This window comes from Electrona antarctica (genome assembly GCF_951216825.1).
Source record: "Electrona antarctica genome assembly, chromosome: 18".
NCBI lineage: Eukaryota > Metazoa > Chordata > Actinopteri > Myctophiformes > Myctophidae > Electrona > Electrona antarctica.
In genome coordinates, this window is record NC_136799.1 from 33860880 (window position 1) to 33876565 (window position 15686).

Here is a 15686-nt window from a genome sequence, read left to right on the forward strand (position 1 = left end):
GAGTCTATAGGGATTCACATTTCGAAATTAATGTAATCCCTTATTCAAATCTGGGTTGCACGTGGTTTGTTGAACTCCTTCTGGTGTGTTTGTGGACTTTGTTGACATTAAGGAAGGATGACAGGTACATGGGTATCTTTCTGGTGTAGAGAATCTTGTAGACCAGGCCCATTGCAAGTTGCTGTACTCCGTTGTCAACCCTAAGCCATTCCAGCCTATTCAAATGGGCAGTGATGAGGTGGGTTCTGGGAGTAAGGCCAAGTAGTAGCCTGACCAATTTGTTAGGAGAAGTCTGGAGCCTTGTTTTAAGGGCCTTTGAGGTGCATGCATAGTCGAAGAAACCTTGTATGAGGGTTCCTGTTGGGTCTTCAAGGTGGTTTTGTTGACCCGTGAGGAGATCCTGTACAGGAATCTTGTTCTTTGGTTGACTTTTTTTGATTACATTGGTGGCCATTTTATCACAGGAAAGATTTGCCTCCAGGATGGAACCTAGGTAGGTAATTTCATGTTTTCGTGTGATAATATCGTCACCCACTTGGATTCAGAGAATGGATTCAGTTTTTTGATAGTTTGTTATCAGCGAGCCAGGTGGCGGGGATGGCCACCTTTGAGATTCTGTTACCATGAGGTAGCACTCAAACTGTTTTATCCTCTTATCTAAACACTTAGCCAGAGTTTATCAGCTTTATTGGTAAGCAATCTTTATTTTGATTGTTGGGCTTAGTATCTACAGTACTCAAAACTTAATTGCAGGTGGCTTGGGGTTTTTAACACTTTAAATTAAAAAAATCACACTTGTGTGAAGTCAGGGGCACTCTTATCATCATCATACATTCCGGCCAATCACTTTTGGCGTCCTCACTTTTTTTTAAAGATTTTTTATCCCACGATTTTGTAACCCATTTTTCACCCCTGTGTCAATTATCTAATCCTGGGCTCTGCACACCCTCCGCCAACCTAGTCCCCATATATGGGGGACATGGGGAGAGCAACGGACTTGAACTCATGCTTCCTGAATTCATGCCTGAGTGTCCAAGTTGCTCCTTTACACCTGACAGGGGGGAGTTTCCCTGGTTGGATTTAGCGCGTGGAAGGAACACGTTATTCCAACCAGTTCCTTTCCCCTCCATCAGGTGCCCCGGCTGGCCAGGGGAGGCAGTTTAGAGACCAGGATTACTGCATGTTTTTTGTGAGGGTACCTACCCTAGGGGACACGGGGAGAACATACATGCAAACTCCACACAGAAAGGCCCTTTCACCAACCCCGCCTCGGGTATGGGCACTGATGACGCGGAGGAGGAAGCACGCCGCCAGCACCCACAGCGTCCCGAGCGGGAATCGAACCCAGGACCTTCTAGCTGTGAGGCGACAGACACTAGACACTACTAACTGTGCCACCGTGCCCCTGTCCTCACTTTTTATCCTCACATTTTCGCTATGGGGTGCACACAAACACACAAAGCTGGGCATAGGAGAAAAAAACAGAATATGTCAAAACGACACATTTTAATAACTTAGATCTACTGTACAAGCTCACAACGCATCGCAGCGCATTGTAAGCTTGCACTTCAGCTATTTTCACTTCTCAGTGTTAATTTATCTCTTTGTACTCTCTCTGAGTAAAACTGACATTGAGGATTTTATGTGTACACGACACATCTGCACAAATTGGAATGCCTCACAAAATGGAATCATAATGTCATCAGTGGGGGGAAAGGTTGCCTATATCAATATTGACAGAGATAAGTATGCACTTAGTAATTAATGAGAAATGAACTTGAAAGTGTCAGAGTAAAATAAATGTTTTGATTGAATACTTTATTAGACAAAAATTGCAAACAGCAAAAGTACAGTCATACACCTGGTATAAGGATAACCCAGAGAACTTGTTTTCATTGAGGAGGCACCAACAAAACTATGTTTGAAGAGCCCCAACATTCAGGAAACATCTAGTACAGAGTGGTGTTCAATACGGGGTCCGAGACTCCTAGGGGGGTCCTCAGAGTTACTCCAGGGGGTTGGAGAGTTGGTATAGAGGGAAACTGTCTGACATGATCGTGAAACTAACATATTCATAGAAAAAATATATAATATATATAAAATATAATATAATATATAATATTGTATGTCAAACAAGCTCTATGAAGCTTACTGAAATCTATGAAAAAGTTTAATCTGCTACACAATTGTATTACTTGTTGCACCAGCAGAGCGCAAGTAGGGTGATGATAGCTGCTGTGGGTATGTGGTTGGGTATGTGGCCAGATCTTGTTCGCAGCATAGCTCGAAAACAAATAAATCATGTATGGCGTTCTTACTTGGTACGTATGCTCCGGCCCTACCCTATCTCTGTGTTTCTTGTCTCTCACCACTCTACCTATCAATAAAGGCTCAGAGAAACCAAACACAAACACAAAAAACATGGTACAATCTGAAATGTGGGGCTTGCTGTTCAGGGTCTTGCATTCAGAAGCTGGCTTGTATTTACAAATCTGTTTTGACACATGCACTTTATAAGTGACATTCAGTCATGCAGACACAAGCATAATATGAGGTTAACTGACTGACAATTTTAGAATAGAATGAGCCCTCTATTCCACAAACCCTATATGTCCAATGGAATTATTGAGACCAAGACATGTAGAGTGAGGATTATTCCTCCCTTAAGTGCAATGCTATTTAATCCTCTGAAAGTGGAATTGATGCTCCTGGTAGATCAGATTTGTTGAAGATCATGGCGTTTACATTGGATATGCAGAGGTAATTCAGAATATCCCTCATGATGGAGTCAGAGTGCAGTGCTTGATGAAGACATAAGAACACCTCAATCCATGCAAAGTGAGATCAGACAGGGTTCATTATTCTGACTAATCTATCGTTAACATTCAGTTTCTTTTGAGGGGAATTACATGCATTATGCCTTCAGATAATTTTGTCAAGGCTCTGTGCTAGAACTGCTATGGTGAGTTGAAACATTGACTCATGTTGAAATGTGGAGCTATTCTGCCCTCTGCTGCATGTACTGTAGTAATGAATCTATCCTCTATTTGGCTTGTGTTACATTACATAGTGTTATTGTATCCGAGACTATGTTTTGCACCCTGTCGGTCCATATCTGTGTCCGTCTGTAAACAGCTATTCTCCGGCACTGTTGGCTTGATCGCAGTTGAAACACCAACCATCAGATTGTGAAGTTTTTCTTGTGCCAACTATGCCTTTTTAAGTTTTTAAGTTGAAGAAAGTGCACATTTACTCATACACTGATACGAGGCGACTGTGGCTCAGGAGGTAGAGCACGTAGTCCAATGATCCGTGGGTCGGCGGTTCGAATCCCGGCTCCTCCTGTCTACATGTCGAAGTGTCCTTAGGCAAGACACTGAACCCCGAATTGCTCCCGATGTGCTGGTTGATTCCTTGCATGGCTTTCGCCGCAATTGGTGTATGAATGTGTGTGTGAATGTAATGCACTATGTAAAGCCCCTTGGATATAGGTGCTATATAAATGCACCATTTATTTACCAAAGGATTTGAGATGTAATTCTCAGTAATGTCAGTGGCGATGTGTGATCAATATAGTGTGGGGTGTTGCAGAATGTGTAAACTCAGGAACTAAATAGAAACAAGCAAAAAGGTGCTGTCATCTGGAGAGGGAGATATGGCTGGCACACACTCTTTTATAGGACTCCAGCCCAATGCACCTAATTGGGAACCCCAAGTTAGCCAACGCCTATAGGATCTGTGACACAGGGGAGTACGCTATATACACAGACAACACAGGCCCTGCATGCCAGGCTAAAGATCGAGGCGGAGGCTGTGACACACTTATTTACATTTCAACAGTAAAGTGTAGTAAATGTACTTTTCTCTTACACCATCAGACTTTTCACACTAATAAGATTTTGGAAGTTGTATTTAAAGGGATAGTTCAGATTTTTTTTAACTTAAGCTGTATGAAATACATACATTAATTCATTTTGTGGGGTGCACAGGGGGGTATGCATTAAAAGTAAATTAATCCACAAAACTAACGTCATAAATTTGTATTGTTGACCTATTTCTAAAATATTCCGTTCATTTTTGACCCCTCTATCACACGGAACTATGTTTTTTGTGTACGCCCAAAAAATAGTTCCATGTGATAGAGGGGTCAATGTTGAACGAAAGTTGCGCTAATATTTTAGAAATAGGTCAACAATACAAATGACGTTAGTTTTGTGAATTAATTTACTTTTACTGCGTGGCCCCAGTGCCCACCACAAAATGACCGGAACTACTTAATATTGACCAAAACCAGAGCAGAACTCCCACCATGGGACTCAGGCAATCAATTAATACAGTTGCAACCACTATATTAAGTATTTCATACAGCTTAAATAAAAAAAAATCTGAACTATCCCTTTAAGGTTGAAGGGAGAGGTGAAGTTTGAACCCAAGAGTTTGAAGATTGAACCCAATCTGGGAATCCATTGGTGAGTCAACAGTCCTTCTCGAGAGAATAATAATAATAATAATAATAATAATAATAATAATAATAATAATAATAATAATAATAATAATAATAATAATAATAATAATAATAATAATAATAATAATAATAATAATAATCAATTTTATTTATAAGGCATCAAGAGAAGAAACAAATAAAATAATGCATAAGTAGATAAAATAACTAAAATAAGGACAATTCATGCATTTCGTGGTCAAGTCCAACTAGGCAAATGCCTTGTTAAAAAGAAAAGTCTTAACCTCTTAACAGGGGGGTCCAGGGGGAAAATCTGCAACATCGGAGTTGGAACCAGAGACCAATTGGGTCTCCATTGACCCGCTGAGCGCTGTTCAGAGGTGGACAGCAGCTGCCCCTGCTGGCGGGGGCAATGGGGTTCAAGAGGTTTTTAAGTCCCCTTTTAAAAGCGTCCATGGATTGTGGTGCTCTCACTAGTTTGAACCTGAAAGAGAACATTTTCACTGTGACACTGTCCATCTCAATTCTAAAAGGTTGATTAAGTATTATGTTCTCAATTTCATCATTCATGCTTGTGTGGGTCAACAAGTAAACTGTAAGGTTGAGAGTTCATACCCGGCAAGGATCATTTTCACTGATTAAGATTATGTTCTCAATTCAACCATTCAAGCCTGTGTGGCTCAAGAGTAAAATCCAGGGATTTTCAATGTCTATCTAAATTATTTTCTTTTCAAAATCTTTTTATTTTGGTTTTATAACAGTATGGATGTCAAGTCATAGAAAAAATAAAACAGATTTTAGTGTCAGTGACTCAGAGGTAAACAAACGTATAAATCACAGAGATCATGGGCAGACATAATGAAAAGATGTTGTTGTGCAAAACATGCCCCTTCAAGACAAAAGAAAAAATTCTCCCCTTCAAGTCCCAATTTAGTAAAGCCAATTCCCAATTCCCCAGCCTCTCTACAAGTATCCATCTCTGCTAACCACCACAATCAGTCATTGGGAGGGTGAAGAAAGCCTCGGGTCTCCTCCGATACCCGGGTGTCTATCTAAATTCTAAAAGGTGGGTTAAGTAGTATGTTCTCAATTCCATTACTCATGCCTGTGTGTATGGAGGCAGAACAGTCTCAAAAGTTTCACAGTCGCGATCAAAGATTTGTAACTGCCCTGCTGGCAGTCACAGAAGCACTACATGCTGCCCAGGCTGCTTCCCACTCTGCAGTCCTGATTCTCCTAGACTTATCAGCAGCATTGTGCACTTAAGCCTCTCCAACTGATCCAAAATGTCTTCAACCAGCCAAAATTGTCTCCCCCCTGCTCCGCTCCCTCCACTGGCCCCCGGTCGCTAGTACCCGCACAAAATACAAAACTCTGATGCTGGCATTCAAAGCAACCAAACGTATGGCTCCCCCATATCTTGCAAGTATGATTGAACCCTACAAACCCTCCCGCGCACTCAGATCAGCCAACGCAGGGAAGCTGGAAGTACCCTCACCTCACCCTCACAACGCTCTGTACAGTACAGTACAGTACAGTACAGTACAGTACAGTACAGTACAGTACAGTACAGTACAGTACAGTACAGTACAGTACAGTACAGTACAGTACAGTGGAGCACAGCACAGTACAGTACAGTACAGTACAGTACAGTACAGTACAGTACAGTACAGTACAGTACAGTACAGTACAGTACAGTACAGTACAGTACAGTACAGTACAGTACAGTACAATACAGTGGAGTACAGCACAGTACAGTACAGTACAGTGGAATACAGTACAGTACAGTACAGTACAGTACAGTACAGTACAGTACAGTACAGTACAGTACAGTACAGTACAGTACAGTACAGTACAGCCGAGTACAGTACAGTACAGTACAGTACAGTACAGTACAGTACAGTACAGTACAGTACAGTACAGTACAGTACAGTACAGTACAGTACAGTACAGTGGAATACAGTACAGTACAGCCGAGTACAGTACAGCACAGCACAGCACAGTACAGTACAGTACAGTACAGTACAGTACAGTACAGTACAGTACAGTACAGTACAGTACAGTACAGTACAGTAGTATGCCGTCCGAGACCATGGGCTATAGTCCACATGGTCTCGGAGTGATTTTCGCATTTTTTTCAAACCCTCAAAAATGATGAAAAACGGCATGCTAAAGTATGCCGTCCGAGACCATGGGCTATAGTCCATGGTCTCGGAGTGATTTTCGTCTTTTTTTCAAATCCTCAAAAATGATGAAAAACGGCATGCTATAGTATGCCGTCCGAGACCATGGGCTATAGTCCATGGTATCGGAGTGATTTTCGTCTTTTTTTCAAATCCTCAAAAATGTAGAAAACCGGCGTGCTACAGTATGCCGTCCAAGGCCATGGTATAAACTTGAACCCATGAGCTGTGGCTCACATAGACAGCAGCTTAACAGAGTGCCACCATGCTCTCTGAAAATCTTCTCAGCTTACCATCTCTTTCTAGTGTTCTTCTGGATGTTATTCTCCAAAACGTGCTGCAGAGTGAAAGTAGGAGGAACTCAGCTGGATTTGAACTCACAACCTCTGGCTCACATGGATGTCGTCTTAACAAGGGTGCCACTGAGCCCTCTGTGTTTAAGTTGTTCTTCTTGGTGTCACTTTTCAAATGGGGCCTTGGGATCATGTACAGAGCATTTTAATGGTGTTTGCTGTGCATCAAAGGTGTCTTTTAGTGCTTTTAAGTGTTATCTTGGATTTTAATCACATAATATAGAGGAGAAACCATGACAGAACAAAGAAAGCCTGGTAGCTCAATGTGTTAAGTGGCTGTCCACATGATCCAGACATTGTGGGTTCAAATCCCACTCTGGTCTTTACTCTGAAACTTTACTTTGAAGAAAGAAGAAGATGAAAGCGCATGGAAATCTCACTCAGTCAGGCTAAGGTAGTGATGGTGCAGCTGGTACAGAAAAGGACCTTGAAGTCAAAAAATCACTTTCACCTAGAAACTCCATTCACACTTTTCATAATTCAGCTTACTGTGGAGACACATGCTGGAACTTTTTACTTTGAAATGTTTTGTAGTTTCTGAGTTATTTAACTTAAAGGAGCATTCAGTGATTTGGGTGATTTGGAAAAAAAACCCGGTCCACCCGGTAACAAGATGTGCACATGCACACGCTCTACAGTGGGGGAAGTACAACAGACCAACAGCACATGCACCAATGCCCGCCCCACTTGATCATGATTGGAGGAAGGCCCCTCTCATCCTGATTGGATGAAGGCTTTGCCACCCAAAGCCCAAACCGAAACTAGGGTTTTTTGACCCCAGGGGCTCACTGGGGACAGGGAGGAACTCCTTATATGGTCAACACACTTTATAGTAGGGAGGATTATCCAAAAAATAAGAAAAAATAAGTGATATTTGAATTAAGTGAAATCACTGAATATACCTTTAAACGCTCAATGCATTCTCAATGGCAATAGCACAAACTTTGGCATGCTACTAGTCCTACATACTTACACCTAGAAACCCCATTCAAACCTATTTAGGTTCATCTTACGGTGGACATGTTTGCCTGAAAATAAATCTTTGAAATGTTTCATAGTTTTAGAAATATAGTGCTTTCAAATTTGAGAAATTCACAATGGGGCTCAATGGCAGATATTGGCACGTCAAAAAAGCACTTTTACCTAGAAACTCCATTCACACTTTTTATAATTCAGCTTACTGTGGAGACACATGCTGGAACCTTTTACTTTGAAATGATTTGTAGTTTCGGAGTTATTTAACTTAAACGCCCAATGCATTCTCAATGGCAATAGCACAAACTTTGGCATGCTACTAGTCCTACATACTTACACCTAGAAACCCCATTCAAACCTATTTAGGTTCATCTTACGGTGGACATGTTTGCCTGAAAAGGAAATTCACAATGGGGCTCAATGGCAGATATTGGCACCTCAAAAAGTCACTTTCACCTAGAAACTCCATTCATACTTTTTGAGTGGTGTAAACCACTCCTACAACTGGCTTTTGTGTGCAGAAAAAAATGAGCATGGTTGCTATGTTCAAAATAATTTCTGACGTAATTAAATCACACCCGGGTGAACTGGACCGTAGCAACCATGGTCATTTTTTCTGCACAAAAAAAGCCAGTTGTGAAATCACATCCGGGTGTGATTTCATTACGTCAGACATTACGTCAGACCACAGCTGATCATGCTATATAAAACCTTACACCACTCAGTTCACACGGGTGTGATTTTTATAATTCAGCTGACTATGGAGACACATGCTGGAACTTTTTACTTTGAATTGTTTTGTAGTTTCTGAGTTATTTTCGTCTTTTTTTCAAATTCTCAAAAATTAATACCAGCCAGCACGCCCACTTGGGGCCCATGTGGTTTCAATGCGGGATACATTGGTACCAAGTGGGAATGGGCTTGAACTGGGCAAATTATGAGGGTCCCACGTGGTCTACACGTGGGTTAACTGGGCATGGGTTGGAAGTGGGCAAGCCCATGTATATCCAACATGGTCTGCATGTGGGCTAACTGGGCATGGATTGGAAGTGGGCAAGCCAATGTAGGTCCCACGTGGTCTACATGAGGGCTAACTGGCATGGGCTGGAAGTGGGCAAGCCCATGTAGGTCCAACATGGTCTACATGTGGTCTAACTTGCATGGGCTGGAAGTGGGCAAGCCCATGCAGGTCCCACATGGGCTACATGTGGGCTAACTGGCATGGGTTGAAAGTGGGCAAGCCCATGTAGGTCCCACATGGGCTACATGTGGGCTAACTGGCATGGGTTGAAAGTGGGCAAGCCCATGTAGGTCCCACATGGTCTACATGTGGGCTAACTGGCATGGGTTGGAAGTGGGCACGCCCATGTAGGTCCAACATGGTCTACATGTTGGCTAACTTGCATGGGTTGGAAGTGGGCAAGCCCATGTAGTTCCAACATGGTCTGCATGTGGGCTAACTTGCATGGGCTGGAAGTGGGCAAGCCCATGTAGGTCCAACATGGGATACATGTGGGCTAACTGGCATCGGTTGAAAGTGGGCAAGCCCATGTAGGTCCCACATGGTCTACATGTGGGCTAACTGGCATGGGTTGGAAGTGGGCATGCCCATGTAGGTCCAACATGGTCTACATGTGGGCTAACTTGCATGGGTTGGAAGTGGGTAAGCCCATGTAGTTCCAACATGGTCTGCATGTGGGCTAACTTGCATGGGCTGGAAGTGGGCAAGCCCATGTAGGTCCAACATGGTCTACATGTGGGCTAACTGGCATGGGTTGGAAGTGGGCAAGCCCATGTAGTTCCAACATGGTCTACATGTGGGCTAACTTGCATGGGTTGGAAGTGGGCAAGCCCATCTACAAGCTCACAGAACAGGTCACAATGCAAAGAGCCCTGGGCCCAGTACAAAGCCCTGCATTGGAAGTTGGGAACCCCGGTCAAGAAAGTATACAGCTCAAGTTCTACAGACAGGCAGGCAGGCAGGCACTGCTAGCAGAAAGGATCCATATAGATATTCCACTATTCTACTATTACACTTATTACACTATTACCTTATTACACTATTACCTTATTACACTATTACCTTATTACACTATTACATTATTACACTATTACACTATTACCTTATTACACTATTACCTTATTACACTATTATATTACCTTATTACACTATTACCTTGAGAGACAGTGACGCAGAGAGAGTGACGCAGAGAGAGTGATGCAGAGACAGTGACGCAGAGACAGTGACGCAGAGACAGTGACGCAGAGACAGTGACGCAGAGTCAGTGACGCAGAGAGAGTGACGCAGAGACAGTGACGCAGAGACAGTGACGCAGAGAGAGTGGCGCAGAGACAGTGACTCAGCTCAAGTTCTACAGACAGGCAGGCAGGCAGGCAGGCACTGCTAGCAGAAAGGACCCATATAGATATTAACTCTATTAAATTAACTCTATTTAACAGGTTGGAGGCCCCAGACGGAGATCACCGTCAAGTTCAAGTGCATGGTCAGTTGCATCAAGACGGAGATAAATAGGACGGAGATTAATGATATCAAAACCGGTCGCATCGCTCCACAGCCTAGGAGCGCTTGTTGCCCAATCCTCGGTGTTGCACAACAGTGACACGTCATCAAAAATGTTCCCTGCCTGTTTATTACACTTATTGCACTTATTACACTATTACACATTCCACTATTCCACTATTCCACTATTACACTTATTACACTATTACACTATTACCTTATTACACTATTACCTTATTACACTATTACCTTATTACACTATTACACTATTACCTTATTACACTATTACCTTATTACACTATTACACTATTTACACTATTACCTTATTACCTTATTACACTATTACCTTATTACACTATTACCTTATTACACTATTACACTATTACCTTATTACACTATTACACTATTACCTTATTACACTAGTACACTATTACCTTATTACCTTATTACACTATAATACCCTATTACACTATTACCTTATTACACTATTACACTATTACCATATTACACTATTACCTTATTACCTTATTACACTATTACCTTATTACACTATTACCTTATTACCCTATTACACTATTTCACTATATTTCATTGTATTTCATTATTATATTAAAAAAAAAAGTCTCCATAAAAAATATACCCACCCTGACAAAATTTATTTTTTCACACCCCTTTCTTTTTTTTTACCACCTAAAAAAAATCTACCCACATGTCCCCTTAGGTCGGGGCACTATTTCAAAGTCGACTTTGAAATAGTCGACTTTTAAATTTCAAAGTCGACTTTGAAAGTTCAAAGTCAGAGACAGTGACGCAGAGACAGTGACGCAGAGACAGTGACGCGCAGAGAGAGTGACGCAGAGACAGTGACGCAGAGAGAGTGACGCAGAGACAGTGACGCAGAGACAGTGACGCAGAGACAGTGACGCAGAGACAGTGACGCAGAGAGAGTGAAGCAGAGAGAGTGAAGCAGAGAAAGAGAGAGAGAGACGGCATACTATAGCATGCCGTTTTTTCATCATTTTTGAGGATTTGAAAAAAAGACGAAAATCACTCCGAGACCATGGACTATATATAGCCCATGGACTTGTAATACACACACGCATGTGCGCACACACATACACAGGGCACAGCGGCACGGTACAGCACAGTATGCTACAGTACAGTACAGTACAGTACATTACAGTACAGTACAGTACAGTACAGTACAGTACAGTACAGTACAGTACAGTACAGTACAGTACAGTATGGAACAGTACAGTATGGGACAGTATTGTACAGTACAGTATTATACAGTACCTTATAGTCCAGTATGGCACAGTTCAGTATTGCCTTCTTACCATTTGCGACGTGTGGCGCTAGGATGAGCGGGCCAAAGGCCCGCTAAATTCTAGTTCTTATAATTTACAATAGTGCAGTGATATTCAAACTATTCAAATCAATCATGGTTAGGGTTCATTTAATCAATCATCCACTTGTGTTATCAACTCCAGCCTACATATTCTGGGGGAACATTAGCCAAAAAAAGACCCGATCTACAAGCTCACAATGCATTGCAATGTGAGTTCCAGGGGGTCCCCAGCTAAATGATAGTTTGGAACCAAATGGACCCTTACAGGTCTGTAACTCTGAGAGTGTACAAATGGAACCAAATGGACCCGTTTGGGTTAATTTGGTTCCATTTGTATGTGAGAGGGTCACGGAGAAGGGTTCTCTATGTTTCTTTTTTTTGTTGTTGTTTTTCTTTATTTCCCTATGCTGGATAAATGTGATACCAATAATGATGATAATCTTGGCGCAAATGCATTGTGTATTCTGTATGTAAATGTGATGATGATAATGTCTGCCTTCTCCCTGTTGGTTAACGAGCGCCGCTCAGGGGCGGGCCTAGGTGCCTTGAAATGGACGGCCTCAGTCTGCAGGAAGGCAGCGAAGAGGAAGGTTGTGTGACAGAGAGCTCCCAGGAGCGCCGTAACAGAGAGGAGTGTGACGGGCGGAGAGGACTGACCCATGGTCAAAAATGATGAAAAACAAGGATTTGAAAAAAAGACGAAAATCACTCCATGTCCATGGTCTCGGAGTGATTTTCGTCTTTTTTTTCAAATCCTCAAAAATGATGAAAAACGGCATGCTATAGTATGCTGTCCAAGACCATGGGCTATAAATGATGAAAAAGAAGGATTTGAAAAAAAGACGTGAATCACTCCGAGACCATTTGCTATAGCCCATGGTCTCGGAGTGATTTTCGTATTTTTTTCAAATCCTCAAAAATGATGAAAAACGGCATGCTATAGTATGCCGGTCAAGGGACCTTAGTATAAGTATGTTTGTTCAATTTAATCCAGCAAAAATAAATTTGCTATTTTTTCCTTTTTTTGTTCAGAATTGAAAAATGGGAAAACACTAACCGAAAAATCTCAAAAATGGTGGTGCCTTAGTATAATTCTGTTTGAGAATTCTGAATTCTGTGAATTCTGTTTCAATATCGATTTTCAATCGATATTGATAGTTTGTACACAAACATCGAAACAGAAGCGGGTTTACAGGCAGTGAAGGAAGTCTTTAATAAATATCCAGATGGGAAACGCCCTGACGCAGAACTACTGGAACTATTGAACATAAATCTGACCAAAAATGATTTCGAATTTAACAAGAAATTCTATCTCCAAACCAAAGGCACAGCCATGGGGAAAAGGTTTGCCCCCTCCTATGCAAATATCTACATGGCCCTGTGGGAAGAGACAGCACTAAACACACCAAAGAGGATTTCCAAGATTTTATTAATATACTAAACACACACCATAGATCAATTACAATCAAATATGTGACGAGCAAGTGGTAAATTAGATTTCAAAGTGTATTTTAAAGAAACAGACACACACGCTCTCCTACATAAAACCTCCTTTCATCCACCACACACTTACAGAGGCATAGTCAAATCACAGCTGTTGAGATTCCACAGAATCTGCACACAACAAAGTGATTTTAAAATAGCATGTCAAACTCTATTTAACGCCTTGCGGAAACGGGGTTACACAAGAACCTTCCTTAGAAAAACACATGACACATTTCTAGAGGTGAAAGAAAGGGACCAGAGTCCCAAACTAGCTTTGGTTACTACCTATTCGACCCTAAGCAGATTAACAAACATGAAAATAAAGAGGAATTTTGCAAATAGGACGGATGACCTACTTAACGGATACAAAATTATACCAGCATATAGGAAGAACAAAAACTTGAAAGATTACCTTGTACATAGCAAACTAAAGGAGACAGACAGACCGATACGCAAGAAACCGGATTACTTCAGACCTAAACAACAAGTGAAAAATAGAACCACAATGAGAATGGTGGGAATAAATCAAATCATACAGGCTAATACTAGTAACTGTGTCTATCTAATTACATGCAACAAATGCAACCTACAATATGTGGGTGAAACTAGAAACACAATAGCAGATAGACTAAACCAACATAGATATAATATAAATAATGCAAAAGAAACAACTTTATTAATTGTTCAACATTTCATGACCCATGGGATTAGTGCCTTGGAGGTTTGTGGATTAGAATCTAATCAAACCTGGACAGAGGGGGAAAGGAGATATGCAGAGAAACAGTGGATTTTAAAATTAAACACCACATTTCCACACGGCTTAAACAATACCAATCCAATAGGCCTACAGGGAACAGGATAGTAAACAAACCCTTAAATGCTAAACTCCTAAATGGCTCTTAATTAGAGCAGAGCCAGGACAATAGCAGTAACACAAAGCCATTCAGATTCAAAATCAGACCATCTTGGTCTGAGGTTGACACTAATGGGCTTGATGGGTGGACTTAATCCCCACAAAGGTTTAATCATCAAGGTTGAATCATCAATCAACACTTTAATCGTTGACCTCAGAGGTATACGACTAGATTAAGCCGGACTAAAACTAAATATAAGATTGAGACATTTTTTTAAACTTAATTGCCCAGACTCTTCTTCAACCAAGATGGCGAACATTCTTTGTTCGGTACTCATACAATAGTTTGGTACAAAACACTGAAGTCCTTAAACCAGAAACCTAACCCTAGTTGTCTGGTACCAGATGGGTTACCAGATGGTACCAGAACAAAACAAACAAAAAAGCAATGTGGATTGTCTGGAATCAGTGGAGCAGTGTGTTAGAAAGCTGCCACATGATCGGGAGATGGTGAGTTCAAACCCCGCTCAAGTCTCTACTTTCATGACCGATTTCAGAAGAAGAAAACCAACAAAAAAGCAGTGTGAATTGTCTGGACCCAGTGGGTCATTGTGTTAGGACGCTGCCACATGATCGGGAGATGGTGAGTTCAAACCCCACTCAAGTTCAAACCAAAAAATAAAGGTCCAGGTTGCAATCCCACCCCAGTCTTTACTGTGACACTTTGCTTTCCATACTGACATCAAGTAGCACAGAAAAGCTGTGTTGTACTAACCAGCAGTTAGCTCAGTGTGAAGAGTGGCTGTCCTTGGGAGCCACAGGTCCAGGGTTCAAATCCCACATTAGTCATAACTGTGACACTTTGCTTTGCACACTGATTTCCAGAAGGACAACTTTAAAGCAGCCCAGAAATTCACCATGATTGTGTGCCGTTAAGTGCACGCAAAAAAAGTTGTTCATTCCAAGCTTCAAAATGAAAAAGCTGGTATACATAGAGATAACATGGGAGCACGAAGCAAGAAGCTGCTTCTAGCTTCCTTGGTGTTAACGCGGATTAAGTCTGATTATGCCTTTGGTTTTTTTTGCACTACTAATTGTTACCCGTTTCCTTGTCAGTTAAAATCATCATTCATAATCACTTCCATCTTGTCCATCACCTAACCCTAACCCTAACCCTAACCCTAACCCTAACCCTAGTTGTCTGGTACCAGATTGGTTACCAGATGGTACCAGAACAAAACAAACAAAAAAGCAATGTGTATTGTCTGGAACCAGTGGATCAGTGTGTTAGGACGCTGCCACATGATCGGGAGATGGTGAGTTCAAACCCCACTCAAGTCTTTACTTTCATGACCGATTTCAGAAGAAGAAAACCAACAAAAAAGCAGTGTGAATTGTCTGGACCCAATGTCTCAGTGTGTTAGGACGCTGCCACATGATCGGGAGATGGTGAGTTCAAACCCCATTTAAGTCTTTACTTTCAAGACCGATTTCAGAAGAAAAAAA